We start from the raw sequence: 15230 nt of genomic DNA, 5'->3' as shown, positions 1-15230 counted from the left end.
ATTGTTCTTCATAGATAACAAAGGTACGCGATGTGGCCTTCGGTTGTTGTAGCTCATTCGCGACAAAGTGCGACTAGTGGTCCGTTGTGATATTTTGTTCTGCGCACCAAGGTTGTATTATGATGTGCGACATTGTGGTCCCGTCTGTTTGCTTGCACAATTCTAGCCATCCTTCTCTGACTTCTCTCATCAACAAGCGATTTTCTTCCACAGGAGTGTCATTGAGAGGATGTTTTCTGTTCGTTGCACCATTCTCGATACACCCTTGAAACTGTGGTGCGTGAAAAGTTCAGGAGAACTGCCGTTTCAGAGATGCTTTGTCCAGCACGTCTTGCACTTACTACCATGCCACGTTCGAAGTCCGTTAGATCACTCCTTTTCCCCATTCTTGCTACGGTTTGTACGCTTAACTGATACTAGAAAGGTTGTTCCGCTGAATTTATATCCACAACTGTGGTCATGTGACTTGCAACGTTGTGGGACAAACCATTTGTGTGCACAGCAGGGGTGTACCTAATAAAGTGGCAGCACAGTCTATAAATCTTCTAGAGAAGGTGCCAAGAAGGGACAGCAGTGGAAAGTTTACATCTTAAAGGAAACATATTCATTTGTTACAAGGCGGAGTTGAACTAACGTTTAGGGGTCGCCCTACATAACACTTAACGTCTCCACGTCTCTCTCAAAAAAAAAAAAAAAAACACCAGAAAAATTTACTTAAAAAGATTTAATCATTAGTGAAGCCGACTATGCCCCCTCGACAATTTTTTTAAATTTATTTTAATTATTTCATTTTCTTCCCTTGCATTGCTATTACGTACTAGTAATTTCAGTCTTAAATTTTTTAAGTTTTAATAAATATTAATATCGATGATAATACGATTAATGAGTTTCATATATGAAAGACAGCAAAGTTGTTTGGATCGCAACTATAGGTTTATATTATTGATAATTACTATTTGTTAATAAACTGCCTTTTGATTTCGTTTATTCATAAAAAGAAGGCATAAAATTAGATAATGAATGCCTTTTCGCCCTCGAATAGTGGTTATAATCATCGACATTCCCCATACCGGTTGGAAAATGCCCAGGTACAATTCCCGTCGATGAAATGGAACTATAAAACCTTAAAATTTATCATATTAGGGCTAATATAGTTACCTCATCTACCCGTGTGTATTATCATCTGTAAATTGTGCGTTTGTATATTTGGTTTGCCTGTTTTTCTGGAAAAAAAACCCATTTTCCGGATGAAAAACCCTTACTCTCTTCGCTTGAGAATGACTAACTCAGACAGAGAGTGAAAAAAGCCCATAAAAGTTCCTCGAGTCATTGATTGGATTCAAATCCTGCCCTTTCTGCCTTGTGTGAGTAGTACGCGCTTAGGCGCTATAAAATAATAGGAAGAAACAGTGGACTAGATCTTGTGAAGTTTTATCTTCAGGCAGCATAGTGCGAAACGTTGGAATAAGTTGCCCAAGGCTGGCCGAGGCAGTTGGTCTTCATGGAATGATATCTTTTAACAGCCATAGTACCCAGAGTTATGTTGATACCACCTTGCGATAGCAGAAGGTTGGCGGGCACCGCATTGTGAGGGACCTTATATTCTAGAAGGAGAGATTCGAGTAGTTTCATAAATATCATAGAAAACTCGAGGTATTGCGCATAATGGTATAGTGCGCCCCAACCTAAAACGATTATTTGTGCAATTTATGCCCATAAATTGCACAAATAATCCGAGAGTAACTTCGTAAAACGCTCGTGTTTCACTAGTCCTCAAGTTCTCCTGATCTCTCTCCTTAGTAGAACCCACTTCGGACGTGATGAAGTTTACAAAAGTCAGGATTTCGTAGCCATCCGATTTTTCTCACCCTGCAAAGACTGAACTTTATTTTCGTTCACTTCTAGTTTTCAAAATTCAATAGAATAAAATTACGGGGCAGGAGCGTAGAGGACGCTATGTTGGAAGAACAACAGAAAAGTTGAGTGATGCCACTCGCCCGTCCAAAGGTATTCTTGCTCTAAATTGATCCTCTCCTTAGCTCAGTTGGTCTCTGAGAAAGTTGCCTTCGGATGTTCATGTTTACAACAGAGATTTAAAGAGCAAAAGATTTGTTTGCAATCAACAAGCTGTCATAAATTTTGCATTCTCTTGCGAAAACCACAAATTGAAACATATAACGAGACATGAGCCGCTTTTAAAAGAAGATTATCCATCGCGGATTCAAGTTTTCGGCTGGCACAAATGGATTTCTGAATGATATAAAAGCCGGAAGGCTTCCAACGTCCACTCAGGATTATTTCAACAGAAAATGGTCCAAAATAATTAAGGTCTGTTGTAAATAACCAGTTATCTATAGGCTGAACATTGCAGTTGTATCAAATCAGGGTGGTGTAGCCCTTGTCCATCGCTCGCAGACTGCTCAGGATACCACTGAACAAATAAGCGATGAATTGATGTAGCTCCGTGCTATTCGCCAGATGAGGCTAGTTCAACGCAAATGGCAATTTAGATCGGATGTGGAGCTTAAAACACAGTTAGGAAACTTTCTTAAGAGGAGATCAGAAAGATGGACTGACTGTTAGGAACGATTTATTCAGTCGGAGGGAAGCTACCTTGAAGACTTATAAAGGAAAGTTTCCTGTCAAATTAGTAATTTCTTTTGAGGATTATTAGTCGTATTATTTTTATAACACCTCTTGTATATACGACAAAATAACTACAGTAGAGTGTGGAGACAGAAAAATATTCTATGAGCCATGGGCTTCGAAATCATTGACGTTAACATATGGAAGCATGTCTCTATATCCATACCAAATCAATGTGTCCAAGAAAGGAACCCTGCAGAGAGCATTGTATAGTTCTACGATGCAAGGTATACAATCTTGGTATACTAAATACCAAGGGCTGAGAGCTCGGCCTTGGGCTTATGTTCAATTTAGAGACAAATGCCGCCATCACCGGTTCTACCTAAGTTGTTATATCTTTTTAAATTGTATATCATCTTGCAAATCTGAGACACTGCTAGGACAGCTGCTTCGAAACTTACTGGTTTCTCATCATCTGATGGATAGCCCCTATTAGCGAACTTATGCCGAACTCTGAACAAACCAAGCAGTGTATGGAAGTAAAAATTCCATTTGAATAAACAATAACCATTTTGTATGCTTTTACCCTATCTAATTTCTTGCGGCAGTGTTTTGGTATAGGGAATATTTTCCTGGGAATCTCTTAGTCCTCATACCCTTAGACCACCATCTAGATGTTAAAAACTCCCGATCCATTGTAGCTGATCAGATAAATGAAGAACAACTAATGCTGCTCGTTTATTAAATTTAAATTAATAAATGACATTTTTTCTTTTAAGATTTTAATAAAATGAACGAAGGGATCACCAGGTAACAGGCGTTTGCTCTACTCAGTAAAAGTTTTAAATATTCTTTAAAAAAACAAAGCAACTTAGGCAGAACCGTGGATAACAGTATTTGTCTCAGAGTCCCAAGCCTTCGTCCAGCACTCGGTCTTCAGTGACAGCAGAAAGTCTCCCGTTGTTGTCAACACAATGAAGTATCTAAGAAAAGAACCTTGAACATAGGACTTATTAATTGTATTTGGTGCCTTACGTCATGCTTTCTCAAGTGCAGCAGAACTAAAATGGTGTTTTCCTTCTTTTGCTGCCTTTGTCCAAGATGTGAGTGTTGCTCAATTAATTAGTTTAAAATCTAGAGGATCAATGTTTTTTGTCCTTGGAAGTGAGGATAAGAATACATCGAGGACATTTAGAGTGGCTGCGTTAGTCGGCTGCATGATTTTTTTTCTCCTGGAAACTCGCTTTTGTCGTTCAACAAACAGCAAACCGACCGATAATACACGCAGTTACACACCCACAATATACTGAAGCCTCGTAACCTTAGTTGCTTTGGCGCTAAGCATACTTTTATCGTAATCTAATCCTTTAAAAAGACATTACAGTCTTGGAGATCGCCGTTTAGATAACGAATTTCAGCGACTGGGTTGGAGGAAGGTGAACTACTTATCGGATGCACTGAAATGCAAAGTGAATCATTTCACTTCATCCACAAATTGACGACTTTCTTATTGAGTTTCTGCGATAATGAATCTGTCAGTAGGTCAAAGTTTATTAGTAACAATAACTGAGATCCGCGTAATTTATTGGTGAAGATCGTGAGGCAGCAATCATCGATCAGATACATACTGACAGATTTAATTAGCCTGACAAAGGCTAATTATTCCGGATTGGTCAGTAATCACAATTGAAACAATTACTGCAGAAACTTAAGTATCTTCAAAACTTCGAGTTTAGTAATGCACAAACATGAATCAGAAACTGGAAGCAGCCCAATGTAGGACGAAATCCTTGCGGATTCGGTATATTTGGAAGATAAAATCTTATCTTCCCAGTTTACCTTAACTACAATCACACCAGGGCAGCCAATAACAATTCAAAATTATTGATAATTGTATTCATTCGACATTGCTTCCAATAAGGAATAAAGTTTAAATGCCATATTTATTCTACAACAGTGTTTATGGCTTCACAATTCAAGTTTGGTACTAAAATAATGATTTCTCTAATGCTCCGGGATCTCGAAGTTGCGACATTTTCTTAGAATGTCTTAGGTGTCTGTTTATCGTGTGTGCGTTTTCGGGTTTGCCTGTTTATGAGACGTCCGTGATAAGTGCTTTTGCCACCTGTTACCCATTTGGGAAGTATGGAGTCTAATCTCGTTGATGACTGGAGGACTTTCTGTAAAGGTCTCTTCAATCAGGGTTGTAGTTAGCCAATATCATCGGAGGGAGTAGGATTCGTCCCCGTAAGTTATTCCTGGTTTTTCAGCTCGTACAACAACATGCAAATCGGTCTGTGAACACAACACACGTGTGTACAGGCATAACGGAGCAACGTGTTCTAAACCGCTGATGCGCCTAAAAATCAAACAACAACAAACCTGGCCGACCGGGCTAGCCGAGTGGGTAAAGTACCTGCCCGGCAACCCAAAGGTCGCGGGTTCGATTCTCGCCTCGGGCTTGGATCAAAGTACTGCAAAAACCTTGGGAGGTGCAATATGGCCACAGAAGCCGATGCGCCAACAACTACCAAATCAACCAACAACAAACCTGCTTGTGGGATGAAAAATCCCTGTAAAGCTCGACTAGAAGAAGCCTACACACTTGTATGACCAAACGGTATGTTTCAAAAACTGTAGAATTTTTGCTCTTACCGAGAGGAATTGAATACACTATCCAGTCTGGAGATCGAATCGAACTCTGCCTTTTCAGATTGGTTGTTGTTATTGTGTTTTAGGAGCATCTGCGACTAAGGCCATATTGCTCCGTGTATATTATCTGTAAATTGCATGTGTTCTAAGGTCGATTTTTTTGTTTGTTGGACGAAAAACCCGAGTTTCAGTGAGGAAAAACCATGCTAACCTCGCCTGAGACCGAATAACTCATCCATGTTGTAAAAAAGGCCCATAAAAATTCCCCCGTCATCGACGGGATTCGAACTCAAATCTTTCCCCTACCCGTTGGGGAGGACGGCAATCCTACAAACTGTGCAACCCACGAGGGCTTTTCAGAAAGGAGATGAGTACCTATTGCACTATAAGTCATTGAGGAATATGCGAACTGGATTACTCATTCATTGATTTCTCATTAGTTACAACTCAGTTAGGGTATTCAATTTGAGTCGTTGTCTTCGAAGTGAGACGAGGCTAAGTAATTATTATTACGATTGAGCTTATTTTAAACTTAGGTATAAATTTCCAATTTGTAAATTTTCGGATCCCTGGAACACTTTTATTATTAAGAATGTGGAAGATAATAACATTTAGTGGACTCTTTGTTAGAAAACATTACTTCACCACAGTGTTCTCTCTTCTGACACAATAGCTTCGATCGCAGTTCTTCCATTGTATGTGGAAGAACTACGTTGAAGGCTTGGATCGAATCCAATCCCGTTTCGACAGAAAGAACTCTTTTGGGTTTTCTTTTTCATTTCGCCTTCGAATTAGGTGTTGGAGCCAGTTTCACACTTTTCATTCAGGAAAATACATGTGACCACACTGCCGTACTATTAATATCCACAACAATTTTTCTTTTACAGGAAAAATAATAAGGTGTGCTGAAACATTTAGTATTTATGATGGTCTCTATTCTCCGAGAAACGCTCTCCATTGTAAATATCCTCCGAGATCATCCTCCATTCGGCCTTTAAAGCGGCTACCAAATCAGCTATTTTCTGGGCAGGCTTTCCTCACACGCACCCGACAAATTCATTCCAGTGGTTCTCTACAACATTCATATCAGAGATTTGGGCTGGCCAGTCCAACTTATCGAAGCGCAAGTCCTCAAACCAGTCAGTCACAACGCGAGTAGTATGACATGGAGCGGTCCTGCTGTACAGGTATGGGCCTTCCAAGACGTGTTGCCACAACATAGGTAACGCATTATTATCCAGGACGTCTACATACACCTTGGCATTCATGGTTTTGTCCACCGAATGGTCCAAAGCCAAATCATTAAAAATAGGGCCCGAACCATCATGCTGCCTCTGTCAAAATTCATTGTCGAAACAATACAGTCCAGCAGGTAGAATCCCGGAATCCACTACACCCAGGCACGACTGTCAGATTGGTAGACCCTGCACCGTTACTCTTAACACCAAAGCACAGCTTTACATTGGTCTGAAGTCCAAGAATAGTGGGCCTTACACCAAGGTAGATGACATCTGGCCTTAGTCAGGGTGATTAGTGGTTTGTGGACAGCTGCATGACCTTGGTAACCTAATCATGCAGCGTCCTGCGCACTTACTGGTGCGATATGTGTCCCAATCGTCTCACTGAGAGGCTGTGCGTGTGTGCGTGCGCTGCGACAACGACGACTTGCTTTCCGAGCGGACGATTCTTTGTCGGCTCTCCAGTCACGTTCCATTATCTTCGGAGATTTTTCGTCATTTCGTGGCGGTTTCACCCTGTTATCATTCCCCCGTGGAAGTGTGTTAATGACTCCGTCGATCGTGGCGTCTTGCGTTCAGATTTGTACTATCGTCTCCTCGAAGGCCTATGAGCATATTTAGAGATATGTCTGACACGTGCTGCTAGGGTAGGAAGTGGCCAACTATCAACGGAAGAATGTCCAAAGGAGGACAGTGCACATATAATACATGAAGTTTAAAAACATGATATACTGATGCCTCTTCACCTTTGTTGCCTCGGTATTATCTACTGCTTTGTATATATATTGACAGCAGCCATATCTGGCAACCGTCTAAGCACGTTTGAAAATTGGCAACCAACGCGGTGTTGTTAGCACTGTGGAAAGAGTCCGAGACTAAGACGATCCAAACATTCATTGAGTACTTCTAACTGCTCAAAGCGCTTTCATGCTTTCGTATGAGACAAAATATACCGTTTTTTTTATTTAAATAAAAAGCAGGAATCATTCTCGTAAAATCTAACATATTACCTCGTTACTCGACATGAAACCAGTTCATTGAGCAACCAGAGGTTGGTAATTGTGATCTTTAAGCGTATTTTCAATTTGTTTTTAAAAATGCTAAAAGCTGAACTAGATTAAACTTAGATTTAATCTAGTTCAGCGCTGTCTCACAAAATAAACCATTCCCCTTGGATTCTCAAACCTCTGATCCTTTCCAGCTTGAGCTCAAACTGCTGTTCTTTTCCACCTTACTCTTTTTATGTTTTGTGTTTATGTTAAAGAAAGGCAATGCTCCCAGCAGAAGTTTGAGGAATCTCATTTCGCATTAACTGGGCACACAAATGGTGATAAAAGCAGCGTTGGAAATTTGGATATTCTTGGATGCATTTATTGAGTTGATTGCGAATTTAGAAGTAACTTTAACGGTAGCGGAACTAACTCCTGCCCTCCTCTTGATGACGTCAACCAAGCATGTTAGGATCGTTCCATTGTCTTTGCACAAAGGTCGTAGCTACTGCTATCCATTTCGTTATTAACTTGCTTGCTGAAGTGTTCATTAATGTCAAGATACGTGTGTGGGGGTGGATTGGTGCGTTTACGTGCGTAGTATTTTCGGCTATGTATGCAGAGCAGGAAGATTTTTCATCCGGCAAGCGCTAGAGTTCTCTTTGAATGACCTGTTAACAAAATCAACACTCTTTAATTATGCACAACTGAATGGTTGATGAGGACTGCTGCTACATGGTGACTTTCTTGTGTGTGTGTGCCGCGCGAATGAATTGTGTCCACGTGACACCTCACTGTTACGCATCCTTGAACAGTTAAATGCGTTTAAATTTTGGATGCAGCACACACAAGAAGGGAAATTCATTTTTAGGACAGCGCGTGCTTCGAGGGAGGCATCGCATCACTTGACATTCAAGCTCGAGTTCCGTTTGTGAACTGCAACAAACGGATAGACATTTTTCTTTCATTTGAATCGAGGAATTACGCATCTTTCTCATTCTGTTTGTCAAATAAATAAATAAATACATAAAAATAAAAGATTCATTATTTCATTTTGATGATTCAAATTTAAAATCAGAAAAATTCATTCCTGAGACCGATTAACTCAGCCACGTGTGAAAAAGGCCCATAAAAATTCCTTTCCTCATTGATGGGACTCGAATCCGGGCCTTTTCCAGTCTACCAACCATCGAGTCTACCAATTACCCACGAGGGATTTCTTACTTATCACAGGGTTATCCATATACCGTATATTATGTTTTTACTGTGGAATGCCTGGAAGGATGAATGGGAAATATGGTGGACGCGCAGAAAGTAAATATATTCTCGGTTCTGTGCCTTCTCTTTGCTCGTTTTTGTTATCAGTTTACTAAATGCATACATCATGAATTATTGCAATTTGTTTATTATAATAATCACAACAGAAACGTGAAATACGTGTTATATTTTAATTAAAATCCAGGATGTAAATAATCTGCATTACGAAAGCGTTGGCCTATATTACGATCGTTTAATTTATTAAATCACAGCGCCTGAAATACGTGCTGTTGATTACAAAATATTACGGGGAACATTACGTATTAGGAAGTATGTGCAGAGAAGTGAAAATAATTACTTTGATATATTATTAGTAAATCAATTAGTAAGTAATAAAAAATTAATTATTTTATTTTGTTTTATTACTTAGATTTCAGTTACTTAGTTACAAGATAATTAGTTACTTCTCGCTTCTATTAATCGTAGAAAAAGAAAAAAATCAATTATTTTAAGAAATAAAAATCTAACGCGCCCTGAAATATAACGCGTTGAGTTCATTAAAGGAGCCTTGTTTCTAATATTTGTATTTAATTTAATATACACATTCCTATTTAGTTTATGATTAAAAACAAGAGTTTGATGAAACCTTCGAAATAAATGTTCTGGAATTTTTTTTTAAATGTCGATGAGTACGCAATCCCGAGGCCTTTTTAAAATTTCTTTGAAAGAAATTCTAAAAAGGTCTTGGGATTGTATTGAGTTTTCTTCTCTTTCTTTTGTGAGTACTGCTGAGGGGAAATTAATTACGAAGGTTATTCTCCTTCTGCGCTGTGTATTGAAGATGATTTATATCGTGGACCTGCATTCGTGAAGAATGAAGACTTTGGACAGAGATAAAGGAATGCTATTAATATTTGTAGAATCCTTTGAATAACGCTTAACAAAAGATAGACAGAAACGGAAGATGTGTCACCTACCATAAAGGAGTCCTGATCACTACAAAGTATCTAACTGCGTAAAATCCGGTGGCAAAGCTTAATAAAGACCGATAAATGCTCAACTACCTGTCCTTGGGATTCATTTATCTCGCCATCAGTTGCAAATACGATGCAATTATCTATTGATCTCTATTTCATTAAGTATGCGAATGGCAAAACGAAGATCATTATGCTGTTTATTTTGATACAACAGCGAGTCCATATAAAAGAACTGTGGGGGCCATTGTCAAAAATTCACGACAGGAGTTACTAAGAAGACTAACCGGAACCTCTTAGGAGGTATCTAAGCTGTCACACAACTGCATAAGATATTGTTATACTCATTTGTGGTCGCACACCGTTTCTTAATCGAGTGATCCTACGATTCTAGTGGCAATGTGGTCTTCGGAAGTTGTCATATAAAAAATGCACTGCCCTATCAAAATATTCGGATACCTTCACGTTTGAAAAAACACGAACATGCCAATTAATAGGGTATAGACCCGCCTTTGTCCCTAGTGACGAATATTGTAATATTAGGATTACCAAAGAACAATCTTATACACCCACGTGTATAATGTCGATAAACTTAGTGTGCTCTCTGGTCGGCCTGTTTCACTCGACGAAAAACCCGAGTTTTATGGCGAAAAAACCTTACTACCTTCGCCTGAGACCGACTAACTCAGCACGGAGTGAAAAAAAGCAAAGTGACAACCGAACAAGATACTGCGTCAGTATCTTGTTCGGTTGTCATATTTTTGCTACAAACTACTGGAATACTTTCAGATTCAAAGATTATTATGGAAGGCAGCCATTTTTTCAAAAGTTTAAACGTTTTAGACAGTCAGACATGGAACTTACCATGTGATGTAAGCAGATAGCCAGGAAGGTGCAAAGTATCTTTGCAGTGGTCAGCCGTACCTTTGAATTCAGGAAGAAGGGGATTATGGTCACATTATGGAAGTCGATGGCAGGTTCTTGCGTTCATGTCTGGAGACCACATCTAAAGAAAGATATTTAACTCGTCGAAAAAAACCCAAAGATGGTAATTATGTTAAGAATAGAAAAGGGACGTCTATGAGGAGAAACTCCGAGGGTGGGTTACAGAGCTTAGGAATTTCGCATTTCTGGGAAGTGAACTTGAGATGTATCGGGCACTGGAGGGCAACTAAATGAATGAGTGTGGAATTTCATATTAAAAAGGGATAGACAAAAATCAGAGGAATATTGAGGAAAACTAATAGACTGGACCCTAAGAGGTTTACAATTGGTCGTGTGGGTGATCACAGGAATGAACTGCCTTCTTGGGTTGTCGAAGTCGATAGTCTGGCGAAATTCACTGGACAACTGCGTCAGCATCTTCTGGAGATGAGAAGAGTATAATAATAGTAGAAATAGGGTGTATGGCGAGAAAGCGGATGTATGTAACAAACACCTGATTTCCTTGCATTTTTGGTCTCTATTAATACTGCTGCAGTGTTTAGATAAAAATAGAAGTAAAATAAATATGAAAACTTAAAAAAGCGTGTGTTCGATTTCTGATTGCGTATGTTAGTAAATAATAATAATCTTCAAACTACTCTGCGTATAATAAATCGAACAGATTGATTATGAATGTATTGGAGGTTTATTTCTTGTATGAATGCTCAGTCAAGCGGTGGTTTCACTTCTCAATGATCATTGAGATCATTGAGAAGTGAAACTGTAAAACGTAACTTCGTTCGGAAAACGTAACTGCGCCTTGATAGAAACTCTGTTCTCTTATCGTAATCAGTACCTTGGATATTTCTTTTGAATTCAGCTTTCGAGTGACCCCTTGAATGAGGTGAATTGTGTATGATGATTCCAAGACCAAATTAGACACGTCATGATGTGTTGTATACGTGTTTTTCTAATAATTACCAAACAGTACCAAAAAATAAACAATTATAATGAACAAATACATCATATTATAATTTATAACGATCATTATATTGATAAATAACCGTGCACTGTGGAAGTTAAAACCAAAATTTTCCCTCTTCTAGAAATACTACAGTTTGTCTTCATCCTCTTCGGTATTCCACTACTTCGCTGCATTTTCAATATTCCTCTGTCTGTCTTCTGTCTCCCTCTTTTCCTTCTCCCCACTGATTTCCATTTTCCCTTGGTCCATCTCTCTTTCGCTATCCCTCTAACATATCCACACCAGCGCAAACTTTTATCTTCAGTTCTTGTATCCACTTCTTCCAGTTCCATCTCTTTTAAAATTACCTCATTTTAAAACGACCTGATTTTCGGAAGCATCTTCACCAAAAAATCATTTCAACTTCTTTCTAGTTTGTTCTCAAGCTTCTCAGCTACTTTCCATGTCTCTGCATCATCATTCAATGATTTGTTTTAATTCTTCGTTAAAATACTTTGACTCCATTATTCTGGATGCAACATTCTCAATAGATATTCCGGTCATTGTTGATTTAAATGTTATCTCTTCTGTTCTTCTCTCTTCATAAATAATAGACCCGAGGTAGTTGAGTTTCACAACTACGTCGGGTCTCATGAAGTATGATATAGATACTTATTCTTCACCTTCTTTCCTTCCTTCCCCCTCTGATTACAAATCGTTCCCCCAATTCCATCATCTTTGAAATATTCCGTTTCCTAGTTCATTATTCTTCTTTAAGCTAACTCAACATAAATAAAAGAAAATACTTCTATTTGAATAACATAAACGCAAACAACTCTACATCATTTATTGCAAAATTCTAATATTGGAGTTTCTAATCATTCTGTGAGGTTGCCTTTCATGTTTTCTCCCAGTTTTTATCTGATGCAAAGTGAAATACGATCTTATGGTGTTGAATGCGCTTTTCAGCCAGCAAATTTATGTACTCTTTTGATCACTAAAGAAATGTTATTCAACTGAAAGATGCAAAGATAAAATGTCAGAAGATGATAAGAAAGTCTTACGAAGCAGATTGCCTGATCAGCGGAGTGTCGATGAACGATGAACCTCGCATTCTGATCACGGCTCGTGCACTTCCTTAATTTCATCAGACCTGCCTGTCGCATCGAGAGAAGACATCCGAGATTCACACGCGAGGGGAGAGAAAAAAGATCGCAAATTCAATTTGCCGAGCCACCTATTTAGTCATAAAGTTATTCTCGCGCAGTTTTATGGATAGAGAAATATCATCTCCGAGCGCACGCGCGACCACGTGACAATAGCAGATACGCCTTCTTGCCTGTCCGTGTTCCGTATGTGTAAACGCGATCTCCATTATGCACTTTATCGCAGCCATCGGGACATTTCTGCTTCGCTATCTGCACCAACGTAAGTACCGCACTGCGATTATATGACAGAAGAGGGGTCGCTGCCCCCTTTTCTGTGAATCAGTGTTTTTTCCCCTTCCCCCTACTGTATGCCGGCCTAGATATAATGTGCTAGAGTGTAACTGACGAATACCTCCGCCGGCGGAAGGTGTTCTCGTCCGCTTTTTCGTTGTGTCTTCAATTGCGTGTCAAACCCACATGGTTCACTAGGAAATGTGGAACAAAGGGACCGGTTTCGTGGGGAAGTGGGGCAACGAAGACGGGAGTAGCATCGTGTGAATCGATACTTATCGCAAGAGAAAGATAACGCTTGTTGGTGTACTTAAAGCTATCAAACTCGAACCCAGTCATCCCAGCATCAACTCTGGACATCTTAGGAAAGAAAATTGCTTCTCCTCATTTCTTCATCCGGTTGTGCAGTTCTCTCTCTCTCTCTCTTATTTTGGCTTTTCTATAGAGGCTAATTTCGTTTTCATCCGTTTATCTATCTCGTCTGATTCTACCAAAGGTTTTGGAATTCGTTCTGCCCCTTCTTGCTGTTCTTTCCAGGGGACAGAAATCCTTTAAATTTCGATTTTCCGCATCCTTCAATGAAGATGTCAATTCTTTGAAATTATCTCTGTCCTCTTGCTCACCGTGGAAATGCTTTCAATTAGCTGAAAGGTTATTTCCAAGATAAAGGAAGCAGCTGAGATGGTGGGACTGGCGAATGAGCTCGCTGGAGGAGAATACTTGAGACACGTACGCGTGCCTAACTACAGAGAGGCTAACGAAAAATGACTGTGGGATTGTGCGATCTCGTGTGTATTGCTTCGGATCCTTCTGGGATGCAGTAACAGAATAAAGCAATTCCCAAGTGTCGATGTTGTGTACGGGAGAGCGCTACACGGAACGCTATTTCCTTTTCTGCGTCCATAACCCTCGTTCGAATAGCCGACGATTCGCAGCAACTTTCACTCGCTCTCCAATTAGCTACAAATCACGGGAGGAAATTTCCTTCATCTCCTGAGCGTCCCCGGTACCAATGCTCCCCTTCGTCGTGACGTCATTCCTTCACGTGATCATTAATTACGTAATGTCGTACTACCACTTGTTGCGTTCAGGACGCAAAGTAATGCGGTTTATTCTGGTGTCAGCTTTTCTGTAAAACTGGGTGCGAGGGGAGATGAAGATGGCACTCTAAGCGTTCAGCGTTACGATGCCACCATCACAGCGGACTCCATTTCGTCCACCTGAGGTGATTATGAGGTTAGTTGATAATTTCTGAGATGTTGGAGTACATCTGTATTGGTGTGATTGGTATGAGTGCTCTTTAGAAATGTAAACCGTGGTTTTTAATCTTTAGTGTACGATCATAAACGTTGTTGCCTCTAATGGTCCTTCCAGCACTACCAGTATTTTACGAGATCCCTTGTGACTTTGTAGTTTCCACCGTTCAGACATGACAGTTGCTGTTGCAGATGTAATGGTACATTAAAGTAACACAGCTTTGATGTCTTTTAACAGGTGGAGCTGCGCTGTTCCTGTTGTCAATGCTTTTACCGATCAGTTGGGTTAAGAGGTGTATTTATAAATAATAATAAATATGACGTGAGTAGTTGTAAGAAAGACGTGGAGCAAAGTTAGCTTTTGGATTTAGCTTGGATTCATTTGGATTGTTCGCTGCAGTGGTTTATATGTTAGAAATATATGCTGCTGCAACCTAAAGTGGCACTACTCTCCGCGAGGACTTAGTCACCTTAGTTTGGGGTGATGTTTCCCCAAAAAGAGGCCTTCGTTTTGTCTAATTAGAGATATGCTGGGTATAAGTCATTATAACTTGATAAGAATGTATTCAATGCGCATTAGGAAAGGTAACGTTCTAAGGGAAGGACATCATCGCTTTACTATTACTAATACTTCCCTCCATTTGCTGAAGGGGACAATTGATCCTTAGAAAAGACAAAGAAGCGAAGGTAAAGACGTTTTTCCTCTCACGTTTCGATATTTTTTCACAAGTTGCCTCAGCATTGCACTAAGAATAAAAGACGTTATCTTTCAAGAATCCTTCCGTTACAGGTGGCTTCCTGTTTTTCACTCATTGAAGAAGTCCGCGTTCGATCGGAAACTGGACGAATTCTTAAAGGCCACTTCAAATGAGGCTGTGATTAGCCGATCTCAGGTGAAACAGTTTCCACAAGATTCCAATCGGCCCTTGAACACACAATTTTTCAGAGTCA

At 39.7% G+C, this 15230-nt stretch overlaps 1 protein-coding gene across 3 annotated transcripts in view; it reads left to right on the top strand.

Moving 5' to 3' along the window:
• The window catches only part of VAChT (Vesicular acetylcholine transporter), a 46190-nt gene that overhangs the window by 11849 nt on the left and 19111 nt on the right, over nucleotides 1-15230 (top strand). The window contains exon 1 of one of the 3 annotated variants that reach the window (XM_090389635.1): nucleotides 12981-13012. The exons of 1 other annotated variant lie outside the window; for it this stretch is intronic. The gene's annotated coding sequence lies outside the window, so the exon portion shown is untranslated. Of the gene's footprint in view, nucleotides 1-12980; nucleotides 13013-13572; nucleotides 14260-15230 lie in introns of those variants that run through there. One more of the 3 variants, XM_090389634.1, reaches the window with a different exon arrangement.

The sequence above is a fragment of the Mastigoproctus giganteus genome, chromosome 2 (assembly GCF_048544385.1).
Source record: "Mastigoproctus giganteus isolate SK-2022 chromosome 2, ASM4854438v1, whole genome shotgun sequence".
NCBI classification, from domain to species: Eukaryota; Metazoa; Arthropoda; class Arachnida; order Uropygi; family Thelyphonidae; genus Mastigoproctus; species Mastigoproctus giganteus.
This window is presented reverse-complemented; position numbering and strand designations above follow the sequence as displayed.